This window comes from Nelumbo lutea, chromosome 1, assembly GCF_056320005.1.
Source record: "Nelumbo lutea isolate HS-2025 chromosome 1, American lotus-T2T, whole genome shotgun sequence".
Lineage (NCBI taxonomy): Eukaryota > Viridiplantae > Streptophyta > Magnoliopsida > Proteales > Nelumbonaceae > Nelumbo > Nelumbo lutea.
Window position 1 is genome coordinate 74550237 of NC_142684.1, and position 12570 is coordinate 74562806.

The 12570-nt window shown below is 40.1% G+C and overlaps 1 non-coding gene across 1 annotated transcript; it reads right to left on the minus strand.

Moving 5' to 3' along the window:
- Positions 1-11977: 11977 nt before the first annotated feature.
- LOC148875385 (small nucleolar RNA Z103) lies at positions 11978-12080 on the minus strand. The gene has a single exon (XR_016106034.1). It is a non-coding gene; the product is annotated as a small nucleolar RNA Z103 (small nucleolar RNA).
- Positions 12081-12570: the final 490 nt, after the last annotated feature.

A 12570-nucleotide genomic window follows, 5' to 3' on the forward strand; every position in this document is an offset into this window, starting at 1 on the left:
TCCTTCTGGTTGTCCTTATTGTAAAAAGCAATGTGACACAACAATGAGAGTTTGGATTTTAGACCTTCCATGTTGCTTTAGCTACAAGCCTTTAACAAATTGGGCTCCACCATTTTATTTTTTAGAAAACTGGCAGGAGTACGCGTGGTGTGGTCCAGTGCTACTGCTAAAGTCTGAATGTATGTGTACTTGACTTGTAATGTACAATTAGTCCATAATTAATTAAAATTCTAAGATTAATTTCAAAGTTATTCCAAAAAGAAATGAATTGAAGCTTAGGAAAATTCCACACTTTGGGTCTAGTGTCACTTTACAATTTAGTATCCAAACTTTCAAAACGCACCAATCTAGTATCTGTTATTAACCAATCCGTTAACTATTCATTAATTGCCATTTGAAAAGACAAATACCCTTTGAGTGCCATCTAATTCTCTTTATCAACCATTCAAACATTGATAAAAAATGAATAGTCTCATATCTGCCTTTTCTGTTCAAGAAAGATGGGGTCACAAGAATGCCCATTGAGATGTAACCCCAACTTTCTTGAATAGAAGTTGCAAGGATTTGAGATTGTTCATTTTTATTAATAGTGTCTTCTTTTGAAGGGTAATTTTGACATTTTTAATAGATAACTAATGGTTGGTTAATGGCAAAGACCAATTTGACACTTATTGAAAGTCTAGGTATTGCAGTGACATGTTTGAAAGTTTAGGGGCTAACTTGACACTATCCCCAAAGTTTAGGATACCAAAGTGAAAATTTCTCTAATCTTAAATATCTTTTGAGAATTTTTTTTTTTCCAACAAGCACAAGCGGGCAAGGGTTAGAAATGGATAACCATATCTAATATATGTGGAACTTCACGAAGAATAAAAGATAGTTATTGGAAGTCTATGTTTGGTATGATGAAGATAGAATTACAAAATGGGGGAAACTACACAACAAAATTTGTGAAATACTTTAATATAGAACTTTCTCTCAACTTTCTTTTTTCTCTTTCTGAGCTTGCATTTTATAGACCCTTCGATCCACCTTTTACTTCCAATTATTTTTTGCCACTTCATTTCATCTTTTTGAGGGCAACTTAATAGGATTTTAACAACAATTTCAATACAGGGAAGAAAAAATCGGATTTCAATCTTTAATTCCAAGATTACAATGGATAGTAGTAGATTTAATGTAGAACAATTTAGCAGATTTGTTGGGTTCTATAGGTTGGCAGCTAATAAAACCCTAAATTTACAAAAATACCCCTGATGAGGGCGGATTTGGCTCTTCAATGATATTGTGACACATGGCACCTCGGAACAACTAGGTGACATCCGAAACCACTTTGGCAACAACTTGCCTTAGCCAAGTTGATGGTGTCTCACCTGGTGGCCTGGCCCAGGCGCGACCTGGCCTTGGTGCGAGCTGGCAGCCTAGCACAGGCACAACCTGACGGCCTGGCACAAGCATCGACCTGGCGGCCTGGTCTAGGTGCGACCTAGCAGTCTGGCATAGGCGCGACCTGGTGACCTGGCACATGCGTCGACTTGGTGACTTGCAATTAATGCTCGCCAACGAATTCGACATGCATATCCAAACACTCCCACGATCCTTGGAAGTTGGCCTATGTGCTGAACGATCCAGAGGGTGATCAACATGCATGGTGGTTACATCAAGGAATCTCGAATCACTTAGAAGACTTCGCAAAAATCTCAGATATGGTGCATGAAACCCACACCAAACAATGCCTATATAAAGGCACCAATCCCAATGGCAAAGTAATTAAGTAAGCAAATTCTATCTTTCATACTTTGTGATTTTTAGCTCACAGTCTATTATGAGAGTACTGACTTAAGCATCGGAGTGACCTCGTCGGGTTAGCCACCCTGGGTCCTTTGACATTTGGTTCCTTGCAGGTCTCTTAAGAGTAACGAATCTCATCAATTCGACTTGCCACCTGCTCAGCCCGGCACCTCACAGGCAACTCGACACCTGGTCAGCCCGGCATCTCACAGGCAGCTCGACACCTCACAGGAAGCTCGACACCTCACAGGCAGCTTGACACCTGGTTAGCCCGACACTTCACAGGCAGCTCGGCACCTCATAGGCAGCTTGGCACTATAGTCAACTCGCCACCTAGCCTGCCCAGCTCGATTCAGCTCGGTAGCCAAAGTTCTCCACTTCGACCTGAGTCATTAGCCACTTGGAAGCATACCAAATGACGAGGTACTTAGCCAAAAGATTGATACATGACCAAGAATCGATTCATCAATTGACGTCGTCTGTGGGAAACGCTACAAAAAGCTAAGTTCTCATCCTTTGAAAGGCTAAGTCCTCTTCTTCTAGAAAGCTAAGTTCTCACCTTTTAGAAACTAAAAGCTCTCACTTTCTAGTTTCCATTTTTTATGAACTCAAAGACTATGTAGGAAGTTGGTGGCTAACAAACTAAATAGCTCTACCAACTTTATTTCAACTCGGATAAAGCCTCATTAGTCCTCTTTGCGAGGTACCCTCTATAAAGATGAGCTCTTCATGGCTTCCGCAGGAGTAGGCGACCAACAGACTGCATTGCTCCTGCCGGTCGAGCCTTCCAAGGCTCCCGTGCGAGCTGGTGACCTAAAGTTAGTAGTGCTGCCCCCGTAGTTCGAGCTCCTAATAGCTTCTTGTAGGAGTGGGTAACCGACATCACTAACGAGGTTGATGCAGCGCAGCCGTAGCTCTAAGGAGCCGACCAGGCGCGGCCTGACATAGGTGCGACCTGGCGGCCTGGCCCTAGCGCGACCTAGCGGCCTGGCCCAGGCATCGACCTGGCAGCCTGGCCTAGGTGCGAATTGGCGAACTGATAAAAGACCTTGGCACTACGATAAATCCTACTCGCCTCTTCGGCATGGACATACAAGTCTCAGTCGCCTCTTCGGCATGGGCAAAATCAAAGATCAAGGAGAGTGGACTACGATTCGCTCCCATAGCCTAAGGACTAAAATACCACATAAGACCCAGTCGCCTCTTTGGCATGGGCAAGATCAAGGAGAGTGGACTATGAGTCACTCCCAGAGCCTAAGGGCCAAAATACCGAACTAGCGAAGACCTCATCACCATATAAGACCCAGTCGCCTATTCGGCATGGGAAAAATCAAGGAGCGAACAACGAGTTGCTCCTAGAGCCTAAGGAATTGAAATGACGCTTACGAGCTCATCGAATTATTCATTCCAGGCCAAAAGGAGAAATCTACTCCTTTTGTCGAGTTACTTTCGGCTCGGGAGTGGGGGGGGGCAAATGATGAGGGCGGATTTGGCTCTCCAATGATATTGTGACACACGACACCTCGAAACAATTAGGTGACACCCGAAACCACTTTGGCAACAAGTTGATGGTGTCCCACCTGGCGGCCTGGCCCTGGCGCAGCTTGGCGGCCTGGCACAAGCACCGACCTGGCGGCTTGGTCCAGGCACGACCTGGCAGCCTGGCACATGCATTGACCTGGCGGCCTGTCCCAGGCACGATCAGCATACATATCCAAACACTCACACGATCCTTGGAAGTTGGCCCACGTGCCGAACGATCCAGAGGGTGGTCAATGTGCATGGTGGTTACCTCTAGGAATCTCAAATCACTTAGACGACCTCGTAGAAATCTCGGATATGGTGCGTGAAACCCATGCCAAACAATGCCTATATAAAGGCACCAACCCCAATGGCAAGGAGGCGAGTAAAAAAGTAAGCAAGTAGGCAAATTCTATCTCTCATACTTTGTGATTTTTAGCTCGCAGTCTACTATGAGAGTACTGACTTAAGCATCAGAGTGACCTCGCTGGGTTAGTCACCTCGGATCATCTGACATTTGGTTCCTTGTAGGTCTCTAAAGAGCAACGAAACTCATCAATCCAGCTCATCACCAGGCAGCTCGACACCTCACAGACAACCTTGCACCTGGTCAGTGATAGTTATAAATATAACCCTAGCAAGTGCACTAGTTATCAAGTAGTATAAAAATATCGTTCCCACGAGGATTTAACAAAATAAGTATTAGAACTACAACATTCCCTAATTATTTGGACAATCGAATTTTAGATTTGAGAATAAGAACTGGAAAAAACAGAAGCAAGAAAACAAGAGCAGAAGTAACAATGCTGAAGTATGTAACGATTGGTTGAATTCGCTAGGGCTTTCGGTCCAGCTAACCATTCCAATGAATATTAATGGATGAGATTATCCAAGATAATTTGTCATTCCCATAAGCTGAAGTCTTTCCAATTTTATTTAATATTCTCTCTCGAGATATACTAAAACTACTTCTATTAGGTAAATCCTTGATCTCTCGACTAGAGTTCTCAAGATAGAAGTGCATTAAGTCCAAGGAAAAACTATTATATTCAGATGAATCATGTGTATATACCCCTATATACCATTCAATTCACACAATGAATTATGTGGTCAGCTATGTGAATTCCTCTCTCGATTCATTCACATACGCCTGATCAATTAAGAAATGGTCACTCCTAATAGCATTAAGCAAGATAATTCATAGACTATATGGAAATCACGATCTTGAATAAATCAAAATAAAAATATATTCATTGATACGATTAGGCTTTCCACAACCCTAACTATAGATAAATTAGTTTATACTAGCAGAAATAAAACAAACAAGAAGAAAGAAAGAACTCATGGTTTCGCCCTTGGAGTTGAGATTTCCTCTTCTCCTTGCCGCCACCTCCTTCTTGCAGACTTCTTGCTTGATAGTTGGATTGCTCCTTTGCTTCTTGATGCCTCTCTAGTCCGCCCCTCATCCCTTTATATAGCTTAAGGGGAGGGGGTGGTCTCCAACTCCTTCTTGGAGTTTATCTTTCAAAAATAGAAAGCCTTAGTCTAATCCTACTCTTATCTCTTTATCTAGTGAACTCAATCTCTTTATCTTTCAAGGATTACATCACAAATTTAAATCTGGTAGGATTCTTCTCAATTTCTTGCTCTTGAATTCGTATTAGGCTTCCTCTGTGAATTGAGCTGCTGTAAGTCTTTTCTGTCAGTTGGGCTTCAACTGCGAATTGGGCCTTCCTACGAATTTGCCCCGACTTCGAGCCCGGATATGACTTCGATGTAGGCTGAATTTGCAAAGCCCAAAACATGAAAGTTGTAGTTTTCTCTCTTATCTTTCCAGTGAGTCTTGAATTAGCCAATCGGACCTCAGATACAAGAGTTAGGCCCAGATTACTAATCGGTGCCGAAACTGTGAAAAATCATTCGATTTGCCTTCATTTTCTCCTGATGCCTTTTTTTCATGCCCTGAACCGAAATACATGAGTAATGAATCCATTTAAATGTAAATTAAGTTTAGAAAGACTGAATTTTCATAGATAAGAATATGATATATTTTCTTCACTTCAGTCAGCCTGGCGCCTCACAGGCAGCTCGCCACCTGGTCAGCCTGGCACCTTACAGGCAGCCCTGCACCTGGTCAGCCCGGTTCCTCACAGGTAGCTCGCCACCTGGTCAGCCCAACACCTCATAGGCAACTCGGCACCTCATAGGCAGCTCGACACTATAGTCAGCTCGCCATTGCCTAGCTCGACTCAGCTCGGCAGCCAAAGTTCTCCACTTCGGCCTGAGTCATCGTTCACTTGGAAGCGGACCAAATGACGAGGTACTTAGCCAAAAGATTGATACATGACCAAGAATTGATTCATTAACCCCTATTCCAAAATAACAAGGAAAATCCAAAAATAACATCCTATAAGACTCTTCCTAACAATAATAATCCACTAGAAATCATTAATTTGAAAGAATGGTAGGATCCATCTAATGGACGCCAAAAAGATTGCGGAATGGGTGGGCGAATTTCAAAAATTTTCCTGCCTTCTCCCAACTGGGAATTGTATTTCCTAAATTTAGAATACAATATTCAAGGATCCTACTTGAACCATAATCGAACCAGATTTGAACTAAAAGGAAAATGGAGGATTATATATGATCCGAAGAAGCAGTATCTCCCAAAGTTGGTATTCACGCCCAAAGAGGACACCAAGATCCATTCCTGCTAAAGATGGCACAACTGTATGTGGAACGGAACCGGCAGAATGCGTCCTACACATTGGATCCTTCTCAAGAATCCTCTGCAAACTCTGAGCACCAAATCTTTTTCAGACTTTTCTGCAAGACTGATGTCAAGAATTGATTTCTTGATTTCTTTTTTCTACAAAGATCAAATCTTGCCAAAAGGAATGGCGGCGGCTGGAAGAGAACTCCTGGGATGAAGATGGCTGAATTGCTTCTCTTCTCTCTGGAGTGTGTATGAGATTCTATCTCAATTCGCAGAAAACTTTCTTGCTTGCACCCTTGGTTCGAAAAAATCTTTTCTCTCTTAGGGTTTCTCCTTCTTTCTTCTTGATTAAGAAACCTCCTAAATTATGAGTTATCCCAATCCAAATCAGTATTTGGATAGGGGATTATCTTAATCCTATCTACAGATTAAATTAGCTTACTCCTAATCTTATCAGGAGGTTACCAGATTCAAATATGATTTGAATTTTGTATCTTAGAGTGGATAAGGTTAGAGGCCCAATCCTTTTGCTAACTTTAATCCCAAATTCGCCCCATAGATGGGTGATCATATCAGCCCAACTCAAAATGGGCTTTTGGCCCATTAAGTATTTAGTGCTTAACTAGTCTCCAATCTGCTGCCCAGTTGGGTTTCTTTGTATGGCGTGGAACCCAATCATTGATCTACACACCGGCCACATGGGTTCGGCCTAACCTTTATTACAAGGCCCAGTCGAATTCACTGAAAAAGCTCAATGAACCCCTGAGCCCATCACATGGACCCTATGGACCCAACACTTACATTAAGTGGTCCCTGGGCCAAGCCATCTTATAAAAACCCAGGGACTGTGGGCAAGTGCAAGATTAGCCCATTAGGTACTATCCTAAATGGTCTTACACTTAACCTCTCGGCCCTTAATGATCAAGCACTGCCCGACAAGAGAGGACCTCTTCCTCAGCTGCATGGAACAGTGCCGCACTCTCTGCTCACTTGGATCCCGGGAATTAAAACCATTTGCAAACACTTTGAAACCGTATATAAATATGTCATATATAAATTTTGCAAAAAAAAATTCCAACGATTGAAATCAACTGCCGACAGTTTGGTTTCCATCAAAGAGAGTGCATTCCCGATCATTACCTTTGTCTGACAAAGGGGTTGATCATATCACTATGATCACCCACTCAGATGAATTTCAGACTGTCCCAACATACCCAGGTTTTGATCCCCGTTAAGAATTTCACTGATTGGCATATCAAAAACAACCCGATCTGACACCTAGTGAGTGAAGTGTCATAATCGAGTCTAGGGGTCAGGTGTAACTTTCCAGTTTTTTCCATCTGTCTCCAAGGTCCAGGGCAATACTGGAAATCTGGTCCGGTTCAAGGATTTGAGTAATCCCATACTGCATGTGCCTTGGGTCTTACCCTAGTGGCCGAGACAGGCCATCCCAACACTTGGTGGCACACCAGTATCAGCATTGACAGGATAAATCTCCCTAGACTTATCTAACAACTGTGAACATTTAAAACTAACACGAGTCTCTATAAGTGTCCAATTTTAGGGTCTTATATAGAATTAAACCAAACAACATGAATCAAATATGCACTTTATTTATTTACACTAAATATCAAAAGTACATCAAATCAGATTGAAGCTAAGGGCATACAAAGATGTCTAACATAATTGACTTAGAAATAACCTATGAAATCATCAAAAGAAAATTAAAACAAGAACATAGATAAATTTAAGCGCAAAAATTCTTCACTTTCTTGTTTCTCTAGATTTGTCATGTATTTCTTCATGATTAAGTGTTACAGCCTTTACATCAATCTCTCTAGTTTAAAATGACTCGCCTTTGAGTCTTGTTTAGAGATGGGTGGATGGTACTCAGAGATTAGCAACATTGAAAGTTCTAGATATATTCACAGAAGTAGGAAGGTCTACAACTTAGGCATTGTTATTAATCTTCTTCACGATCTTGTAGGGTCCAATCTTCTTTAGCTGCATCTTGTTGTATTGCCTGTAGGGAACCACTCCTTCCTTGGAAAAACCATTACTTTGTCCCCTTTGTGGAAAAACTTTGGTCGCCTATGCTGATCAGTTGCTTCTTTATACTTGGCATTGGCCTCTTCTAGGTGTTTCTTTACTTCGTCATGAATGGATATGATCTTGTCAGCAAAGTGTTTCGTTACACACTATATCCTAGCAATTTTGGAAGTGGCACCAAGTCTAAAGTATGTCTAGGAGTGCATCCAAACACAATCTCAAATGGGGATTTGCTAGTAGTTTTGTTCACCATGTTATTATAGGCAAATTCTGTTTGTGCAAGAGCTAAATCCCATTGTTTAGGCTTCCCACTAGATAGACTATGTATATTACCAAAAGTTATATTCACCACCTCTGTCTGCCCATCGGTTTGAGGATGACAAGTGCTGATAAATTGTAGCTCAGAGTCAAACTATCGCCATAAAGTCCTCCAAAAGTGGCTAAGGAACTTTGTGTCACGATCTGAGGTAATTGACTTTGGAATGCCATGTAGTCTAACCACTCCTCTAAAGAATAGGTTGGCTACATGTGTTGTATCAACTGTTTTCCTACAAGGAATAAAATGAGCCATCTTCGAAAAGCAATCCACTACTACAAACACTTAATCATGCTGCCTTTGAGTTCTAGGTAACCCAAGCACAAAGTCCATGGATAGATCCTCCCAAGGACCCTTTGGTGTAGGCAAGGGCATGTACAACCCTGTGTTTTGGGTTCTCCCCTTAGATGTTTGGTAAACATAGCAACCTTGTACAAACCTCCCAATATCCCTCTTGAGTGGCCAATAATAACGCTTCTCCACCATTTCAATGGTCTTGTCTCTGCCCAAATGACCCCCATTGTGCAATTCTTTAATAGTTTTCTCCCTCAAGGATCCTCTAGGAAGCATAATTGAGTTCCTAGATAGAGAAAACTATCGTGCAAGATAAACTCACTATATTGTCCCATTTGGAGTTTCTTCTATTCAACTTGGAAATCTTCATCTATAGCATAGAGTTCTTTTATGCATTTGAACCTTATGATTTCTACGTCCAATGTTTTCATCAAAAGAACCCTCCTACTCAAAGCATCTACTACTTTATTTTATTCCCCTGATTTATGCTTGAGAGTAAAAGTAAACTCTTGTAAAAAGGTTTTCCATCTAGCATGCATACGATTAGTAGTGTTTGTGTCACTAATATGTTTCAATGCTTGACGATTGGTAAATAAAACAAACTCCCTTTGGACCAAATAATGCCTCCAATGCTTCAAAGCATGCATTACTACATATAGCTCTTGCTCATAGGTAGACCATTTCCTTCTCACTTCATTTAACTTTTCACTATAGAAAGCCACTGGTCGATTCTCCTGAGATAGTACAACACCTATACCTGTCATTGAAGCATCACATTCCACCTCAAATAACTTATCAAAGTTGAGAGAAGCAATTACGAGAGCCTTGGTTAGCTTTTCCTTTATTCATTGGAATGCCCTTTTTGTCTCTGGTGTCCATTGAAACTACCCCTTTTTAAGCAATCAATATGACTGACAAATGTTGTTGAAGTGTTGTACAAAATTACAAATCGCCGATAGAAAATAGCCAAACCATGGAGAAAGCACACCTTATGTACATTTTTAGGCAAAGGCTAGTCTCTAATAACCTTAACCTTTTCCTCATCAACCATAATGTCTGAATCACTAACCACATACCCAAGAAACACAAGCTGCTTGGCCATAAAACTGCACTTCTTAAGGTTGACATAAAGCTGATTTTGGTGGAGAATCTTAAATACTTCTTGTAAATGTTGTAGGTGTTCTTCTTTGTTCTTGCTATACACCAGGATATCATCAAAATATACTACCATACACTTTCCAATCAATGGCTTCCAAACATGGTTCATCAACCTCATGATTGTGCTAGGGGCATTGGAAAGTCCAAAAGGCATAACTTTCCACTCATACAATCATTCTTTTGTCTTGAAAGTTGTTTTTCATTCATCTCTAGGGCGGATTTTGATTTGATTGTAACCACTCTTCAAATAAATCATAGAAAACATTGCTGCTCCATAAAGCATATCTAACATATCATCTAACTTAGGGATTGGAAACCGATATCAAACAATTATTTTATTGATGGCCCTACTGTCCACACACATCCTCCAATTCCCATCTTTCTTTGGTGTAAGTAAAGTTGGAAAAACACATGGGCTAGTATCAATTTGCACCATTCATTCCCTTAGAAGTTCATCCACTTGCCTTTGGAGTATTTCATGCTCCTTAGGGTTCATTCGATAATGTGGCAAATTTGTCAAACTAGCCCCTGGAATCAAGTCAATAGCATGTTGTATTTCCCTCATAGGAGGCAATCTATCAGGTAACTCTTTAGGAAAAACACTTATATTATTCAAATAATGGTTTCATGGCATCGGGTACACCAGTAGGTGGGGAACCTTCATCCTTGGCAACAATAGCATATATATATGCCTTGTCTATTTAGATTCCTCCAAGAATCTTTGAGTAAGAAGGGTATGCCCCTCCACTTGAGACGTTTTGGGTCATTCCTTCATTTTCAAAGGTGCAAGAACAATCTTCTACTTATCTTTAATGAAAATATAAAGATTATCCTTGCCCCCATGACTGACATCACAATGGAGTTGCCTAGGTCTTCCCAAAATAAGGTGGTTAACATCAATATCCATAACATCATATAGTAATTCATCATAATATACATTACCTATAGAGAAAGCCACCTTGCACTATTGTGAAACCTTTTCTGGCTGAATCTTCACCCAATCAGCAATGAAAGGATCAGAGCTAGGTCTTGTTGGCAAGCCCAACTGCTCTACAATTGATTTGGCAATGACATTCGCTACCGCCCCACTATCAATAATTTAAGTCACCCACTATCTCTTTTATTCTACATTGTGTCTTGAAGATTTTCTTTTCTCATGTGTCAAGTATTGATTGCTTAGCTGCATGAAGAATACGCTTGACCACACCAAAAGATCTCTCTTCTTATGGAAAAGCCCAATGAACATCATCTCCTAAAGCCTCTTCTTCATCACTAAAATCAAAGGTTTTTGCTAGGGCTTGGAAACGTTGTTGTTCTTAGGGCTGGACCACTACTTGTGGCTAAAAATGATTCTCTAGATCAACTCTTCCTGTTGCTATAGAAGGCAACCCCTAGTTTCTTGTTGGGAAGGTGTTGTACTAGGCAGTTGAAGATTAGTCCAAGTGATTGCTTTAGTCAACTACCTAATAGCAACTTCTAAACATTGAAAGGATACAATTTGTTGTTGTTGTAACTCTTTGATGGTTGAGCAAATCTCATATCCATCATTGGAAGCATTGTTTGGGCCATGTCTGAGGGAAAACTCAGGCTTTGATACTGGCTAAAGTGGGATAATAGGTTTAGTAGATCTATTCTAATGATTTTTACAACAAAGATCACCCAAACTATTTAAGAAATTCAAGAAAATGATGAAAATATAGTGAAGAAAGAAAAGAAATAACTTTCTTAAGCTTGAAGTAATTGAATATCCTCTTCTTCTTCTTTGAACAATAGCTAATAATGTTCTTATATAGGGATTCTATTTAGGTCAGCAACCAATAAAACCCTAAAATTAGAAAAATATACCCCTATCCCAAAATAGTAAGGAAAACAAAAAAATAACCTATATATATATATATATATATATATATATATATATATATATATATATATATATATATATATATATATATAATCCACTAGAAATCATTAAATGACTAAGAAATCATAAAAAAATTAAAATAAGAACATAGCTAATTTCAAGCACAAGAATTCTTCACTTTCTTGTTCCTTCTAGATTTGTCATGTATTTCTTTATAATTAAGTGTTGTAGCCTCTACATCAAGATTTAGCCTTGAACTGGTAATAGGGAGTTGGATCAGGTTCTTGACTTCAGATCTTTGAAGAAAAGAGAATAGCCAAAAGCTCAATATAATCAGAGTCAATCATTTGGGTAAAGGCTCATCGATGGTTCAAAGTATGTGTATCACTAGAGGTGTATTAGTACTTTAAACCATTTTTTTTAGTTTTTTTTTTCAAGTTTCAATTTTAAGTACATATATATAATTATTTAAAAAACACTTGTGAACAAATGTATTAGGTACCCACTGATGTGATACGATACACCCAATATGGGGCTTATCGTGCCTAAATTTTGAACCTTGGGCTCATCATTTATAACCACCATATTGAGAAATTTTTAGGGTTTAACAAGATGAAAATCTTCCTTGCATCTTGTTGACCTGCTTTTGATGACAAGATAGACAAATATGAATACCGATTCTCTGCGTTTTGGTTGGAAATCATAGACCATCGTATAGCGGAGCCAACTTATCCAGGATAACTTGGCTAGAAAGGCGAAATAGGCCCAAGTGGATCATTTACGAGGATGAGGAAGAACCACTATTTGCTTCATCAATAGATTGCAAACCAAGTTTTTACATCGGTGGTATCAGTGGTGTTGCTT